This window comes from Geotrypetes seraphini, chromosome 7, assembly GCF_902459505.1.
Source record: "Geotrypetes seraphini chromosome 7, aGeoSer1.1, whole genome shotgun sequence".
In the NCBI taxonomy this organism is placed as follows: Eukaryota; Metazoa; Chordata; class Amphibia; order Gymnophiona; family Dermophiidae; genus Geotrypetes; species Geotrypetes seraphini.
In genome coordinates, this window is record NC_047090.1 from 156,698,120 (window position 1) to 156,704,119 (window position 6,000).

At 46.2% G+C, this 6,000-nt stretch overlaps 1 protein-coding gene across 1 annotated transcript in view; it reads right to left on the bottom strand.

Annotated features, from left to right (window-relative positions):
• The window catches only part of KIF26A (kinesin family member 26A), a 265,866-nt gene that overhangs the window by 256,555 nt on the left and 3,311 nt on the right, over positions 1 to 6,000 (bottom strand). The gene's annotated exons all lie outside the window — the stretch shown is intronic.

The following is a 6,000-nucleotide window of genomic DNA, read 5'->3' on the forward strand; positions in this document are numbered from 1 at the left end:
TCCCCTGATGCAGCAACACCAAGGCACGTGCAGCAACTGCAGTCCAGATGCGCCAGGCCCACTAGACAATACCCCCTCCCCCCATGTCAATTCTGACATCGGAGAGGAAGTTCTGGGCCAGCCAGGCAGCAATTGGCTGGCCCAGAACTTGCTCTCTGACATCAAAATTGACGTCAGGGGGAGAGGAAGGCTTGTGGGCCCGGTGCTTATGGACTGCAGTTGCTGCACGCGCCTTGGTGTTGCTGCATCGGGGAAGCAGAGTGCTTTGGGGACAGGGGAAGCAGGGTGTGTCGGGGATGCAGGGGGGCAGGGAGAAAGAAAGAGGGCAGGGAGAAAGAAAGGGGGCAGGGGAAGCAAGCTGCGTCTGGGAAGCAGGATGGCTTGGGGGGCAGAGAGAAAGGAAGGGGGCAGGGGAAGCAGGCTGTGTCGGGGAAGCAGGGTGGCTTGGCGGGGGGCAGGGATAGATGAAGAAAAAGTTGGACTCATGGAGGGACAGAGAGAGATGTTGGTTGGGGAAGGAAATTAGGTCTGGAGAGGAAGCATGCAGGAGGCAGAAAGAAGGGAAGAAATATTGGATGCACAGTGAGAAGGAAGGTCAACCAGAAACTAAATCATCAGCAACCAAAGGTAGGAAAAATGATTTTATTTTCAATTTAGTGATCGAAATGTGTCACTTTTGAGAATTTATATCTGCTGTGTGTATATGAAAAACTAAAGAGGGCAGGATCTGGGGGAGAGCTTGGGTGGGTTTAGGGCAGAGCTTGGGAGGTCTGAAGTAGTTGAGAAACACTGCTGTAGGCAATCAGCCGCCACCAATGCCTCTCCTCTCCTTCCCTGCTGGCACCCCCTACTGACGTCTCAGGGCCCATCTGGAAGGCCTCTTGCGCGGATGTCAATGTGATGATGTCACGCATGCACATGATGTCATCAGGGCAATGTCCGCGCACTTCCAGGTGCCTTGAACCATGGCCACTACCTGCGGCCCTCACTACATTTTCTGACTTTGTTCTGGCCCCAGATTATTTTTGAGTTGTGCAGGCCTGGTCTATCCCATAGTTTTCGGCCTCGCTGAGATGATTTTCTAGCATAACTCTGAAACGCATGGAGAGATTTCAACTAAACTTGGTATACATATGACTTACTATCTGGGGAAAAAATACTGTGGAAGTGGGAAGAGTGTGACATGTAAAAATTTTTAAAAACGACAGATGATTGGGATAAATAAATATCCTGGCAATGCCGGGTAATAAGCTAGTGGATATATAAACATGAGCCTGGTGAAATCTAAGAGGGTTGGAAGGAAAGTTGGTGCTTCGGAAGTAAAAAGATTCCACAGGAGTAGTGAGGGTGAGTGGTGCTCGGGGCGGTAGTGCCCCCCCCCCCCCCGCCCCCGCCCACCAAGCACATATCCCTCTTCCCTTCCCTGTACCTCTTTAATTTTCCTAGCAGAAGCAGCTATCCCAGACTTGCTGCCCGCAGTCATGCCAGCTTTCCCTTTGACATCACTTCCTAGGTGTGGGACCCAGAAGTGACATCAGAGAGAGCCATTGTGCAGAACTATGAAGTACAGGTAAGGGCTAAGAAATAAAGGTATGGATTGTAGGGGCGATTCCTTCCGCACTCTTGGGGTTAGGCCTCACTGATGTCAAGAAGCCTGATCCATCTTCTGCAAGAAAAAAAATCATCTTTGCTGTCTACTGCCTGCCAGATGCATTCTGGATATGTTTACAGGACATCGGCCTGTGATACATGCTTGGCCCGTGTGAATCTGGAGGAGGTATAAGCTGTTATGATGTGTGTGTTTCTTTTCTTATCTATGGAGGCACCTCTCAAGGTTCCTGTACAGAAAAGCTATCGATTCAGATTCTGATTTTGGATTGGTCCTAGAGGGATCAGCTGATGACCTAAGGAAAAAGGTGTCTAAAAAGAATTAGTCTTTGCTGGGATTTAAGGAAGCTTGGATCCAAGCATAGGTTTCTCTGCACACCTCATTAATAAGTACTGATAAGTTACCTCTTGTGACCGGCTCTCGGATGAGAGTAAAAAAAAAAAACAAAAACACCCCAGAGCTGCTTTTTATAAAGATCTGGTTTCTATCGCACAAGGAACTTTGGCAGACATTACAGCTTTTTCCAGTGACAAACAGACTCTCTGATCCGAAGGAATTTTCTCATCTGCTAGGCTGAGGATAACAGACGGATTCTATCTCCCTGGTCGGCTGAGGCCTAACTGAAGGGTGAGAAAAGGATTATCTATTCTATCAGCGGGGCTAGATAAGATTCTGTTGGTTTTAGGAATAAGAGTGTTGAAGTCCCTTTGATAATAAGCTTTTAGACTCTGCTATTATCAGGATTTATTTCTATAAGGAATTATACCTAATGTGTAAGAATTAGTCATATTTACTAATTATTCAGTGAGTACTGTGTGATAATTATGTGCTGAGATATGTATATATTCAGATATATTGTGAACAATAATTAGTTATTGTTTACTGCTGGCTTGTGATTATATTTTTATATCTATAATAAAATTCTTTCATATAGCTCTGGTCTCTGTATTCGTATAAGCAGGCAAAAATCTGAATCCATGGCAGTAGTTATGGGTTGTCCTAGAAACGAGATGTGCATGTGACCTGTTTATGTAGCACTAATTTGTTATACCCATAAATCTACCTACAGGATTGAGGACCAAGTTGCCTTTTTTGCAGATGTCTTCAACAGAAGCGGAGCGGAAATGAGCTTCCAAAACGGCCATAGCCTGGACATTGTGGTCTTAACAGCCTTGCAGCATCAGCCCAGTCTGAGTATATGCAAAGGAGATACAGTTTGCCAGCCAAGTAATAGGAAGTCCAAGTCTATTAGGGTCAAAAGACACAACGAGCAGGGAGGACTTTCTGTGAGGTTTAGTGCAGTCCAAGTACTATGCCAGAGCACACTTTCAGTCCAAGGTATAAAGTGCTACCCCACCAGGCTGGAAATGCAATGGGGGGGGAAGGGGGAACAAGCATAACAATGATTGGTTGAGGTGAAATTCTGAGACAACTTTAGGTAGGAATTTTGGATGAGTTTGAAGCATTACTCTGTCGTGGTAGAATCTTGTATAGGGAGGATCCAACACAAAAACTTGAAGTTTACCCTCTCAGCTTGCTGAGGTAAGGGCTATGAGGAAGAAGTTTGAGAGAGCAAGATGTAAGCAGCTCAGAGGGAGACTGGGCTATGTTAATATCCCGAGCAACAGGCAGAGAGGCTTGAAAGGTAAAAGGTTTCATGTGGAAATGGGCTACCAAGGGGATGAACAAATAGAGGCTTCTTGTCTAAGTGGGAGTGAAATGCGTTGACAGCACTTATGTGTACTTTAACCAAATTAATTTGTAGTCCTGAATTTGAGAGGTGGAAAAGATAGTACAGTATATATGAAAGCGGCCATGTAACGGACTCCAGAGAATGCAATACACTCCAGGAAGAAAATCTTGCCCATTTGAAGCAGTAACAGCATTGAGTAGAAGTTTTTCTAGGTGCTTGAATGACAGCAGATACTGCAGCTGTGAGGCTGAAAGCATTTATTTGCTTGGCGAAATAAACCACACTGTCAGAGTCAACAAGCAGGGATTGGGGCGAAGGAGGGATCCCTCGTTCTGTGTCAGAAGAGTTAGGAATGGCCACAATTTGCACAGTTGCTTGGTCAAGTGCTCTAGGAGCATGGAAAACCAAATCTGGCATGGCCAAAGCAGTGCTATGTGGATCACAGTGCCTTGATCCTGGCGAAGTTTGAGTAGAGTTTTCACGATGAGAGATATTGGAGGGAATGGGTTGAGGAACCTGTCTTCCCAGTGAAGCAGAAAGGCATCTGACACAATGTGATTGGGGGAAAATGTCTGAAGCAGAATTAGAGATGTTTGTTGTTAGGGGGGAAAAATGAAGCAATGTCCATTGTTCCTCATTTCAAGAAAATCAGATGTAAGACAATTTTGCTGAGAGGTTGAAGAAGTCTGCTCAATATGGTCTAGCAAGACATTCTGTTTCCCCACTAAGTAAGCCACTCTGAGAAGTATTCCACAAGCAGCAGTAGTCCAATTACAGTGGTACCTGCCGGTGCCCGAAGAATCTGCTTCCTGTGCTGGGCCTTGAGCATGTGCGCATGCTCAAGGCCCAGCACAGGAAGCAGATCTTCGGGCACCGGCAGGACATGCTGGTGCCTGTGTGGAGGCTACACTGAAGTAAGAAGACGGTTCGGGTGGGTTGGGGGACCTCAGGTCGCGGCGGGGGAGTGCCCGATGGTGGCAGGGGGGTGTCCGATGGTGGCGGTTCGTGGGGGGGGGGGGCCTTCGGGGGTAGCAATGCCGGTTCTCGTGGGGGGGGGGGAGCAGCGCTGCTGGCCTCGGGGTGGGGGGTGGAGAGTGGGAACCTATCAAAGCGAGTTTCCATTATTTCCTATGGGGAAACTCGCTTTGATAAACGAGCATTTTGGATTACGAGCATGCTCCTGGAACGGATTATGCTCGTAATCCAAGGTACCACTGTACAAATCTCAATTGCCTCCATGCAAAGGGAGTGAGATCGCATGTCCCCTTGTTTGTTCAGATAGAACGTGGTAGCTTGATTGCCTGTACAGACCAGGACTACGTGGTGGAGGAGTTGGTTCTGGAATGTTTTGAGACCACACTTTCACTCCATCTCACCCATTCGTTCAGCATGTCCCTTCAAACTTCTTTACCTCCCTTCCTTTTGCTGCGACTGCCAGCAACCAAAACACCAATATGGGCAAGAGAGTCTTAGGGATTCGTAATTGAAACTTAAACACATCTAAAAACCCACCCAATTTGGCACTTGGATGACCTAAAAGACAGGAAAATGTGAACCCACCAAAAAAACCCAAACCCTACTGTACTGTACCGTCGCTACAAAAATCCACAAAGTTCAAACATAACATAGAAACATAGAAATAGACGGCAGATAAGGGCCAAGGCCCATCCAGTCTGCCCACCCTAATGTCCCTCCCCTACCATTGCCCTGTGAATAGATCCCTCCTCTTCCTTTGCCCTGTGAATAGATCCCACGTGACGATCCCATCTTACAAGTTCAAACATAGATTTATCTATCATGCTTACTGTCTTAGACAAAGAACGTACAGCTGTTGACATGATCTGGAACCACTTTGAAAACCCAGGCTGGAGCCACTTCCTCAAGCTTTACTCAAAATATGTAAAATCCAATTGCCTATTGGACAACTGCCCACTAACCATTATGAAAACAGCTCCCATCTCCTTCAAGGCTGAACTTTTTAGCTGGATCTCTTCATGCATGCGTACCGGTAAATTCCCGGAGTATCTCAGGCATATCTTCATGACTCCTATTATCAAAAACCCAAAGGAGTCCGTTTCCTCGACGGCCAACTACAGACCCATTGCCAACATACCATTCTTTCTTAAATTAATGGAAGGTCTGGTTATCATCGACCTCACAAAATACTTAGAGAAGTTCAACATCCTACATGATTCCCAATCTGGCTTCCGAAAAAATTACAGCACCAAAACAGTTTTGGCCTCTATGACTGACTATCTTTTCCATCTGTTTTCCCAGGGAAAAAGCGCACTGGTATTGCAGTTAGACTTGAGCAGTGCCTTTGACCTTGTCGATCATGACCTCCTGCTTAGGTGCCTTGATTCCATTGGCATTTCCGGACAGGTACTAAATTGGTTCACGGGTTTCCTAAAAAAATGTACTTACCAGGTCGACAGCGAAGGAACCTACTCTCAAGCTTGGTCCAATCCCTGTGGAGTACCACAGGGCTCCCCACTCTCCCCCTCACTCTTCAATATCTATATGGCATCATTGGGAAATATGTTATCCAATTTAAAACTGAAATCGTACGTATATGTGGATGATATAACAATTATTATTCCCATAACCTCATTAACCCAAGAGGCAGAACAACTCATCTCATCCGTCCTTGCCAAGTTTGAACATTGGACTATGCACTCCAAACTAAAACTAAATACCG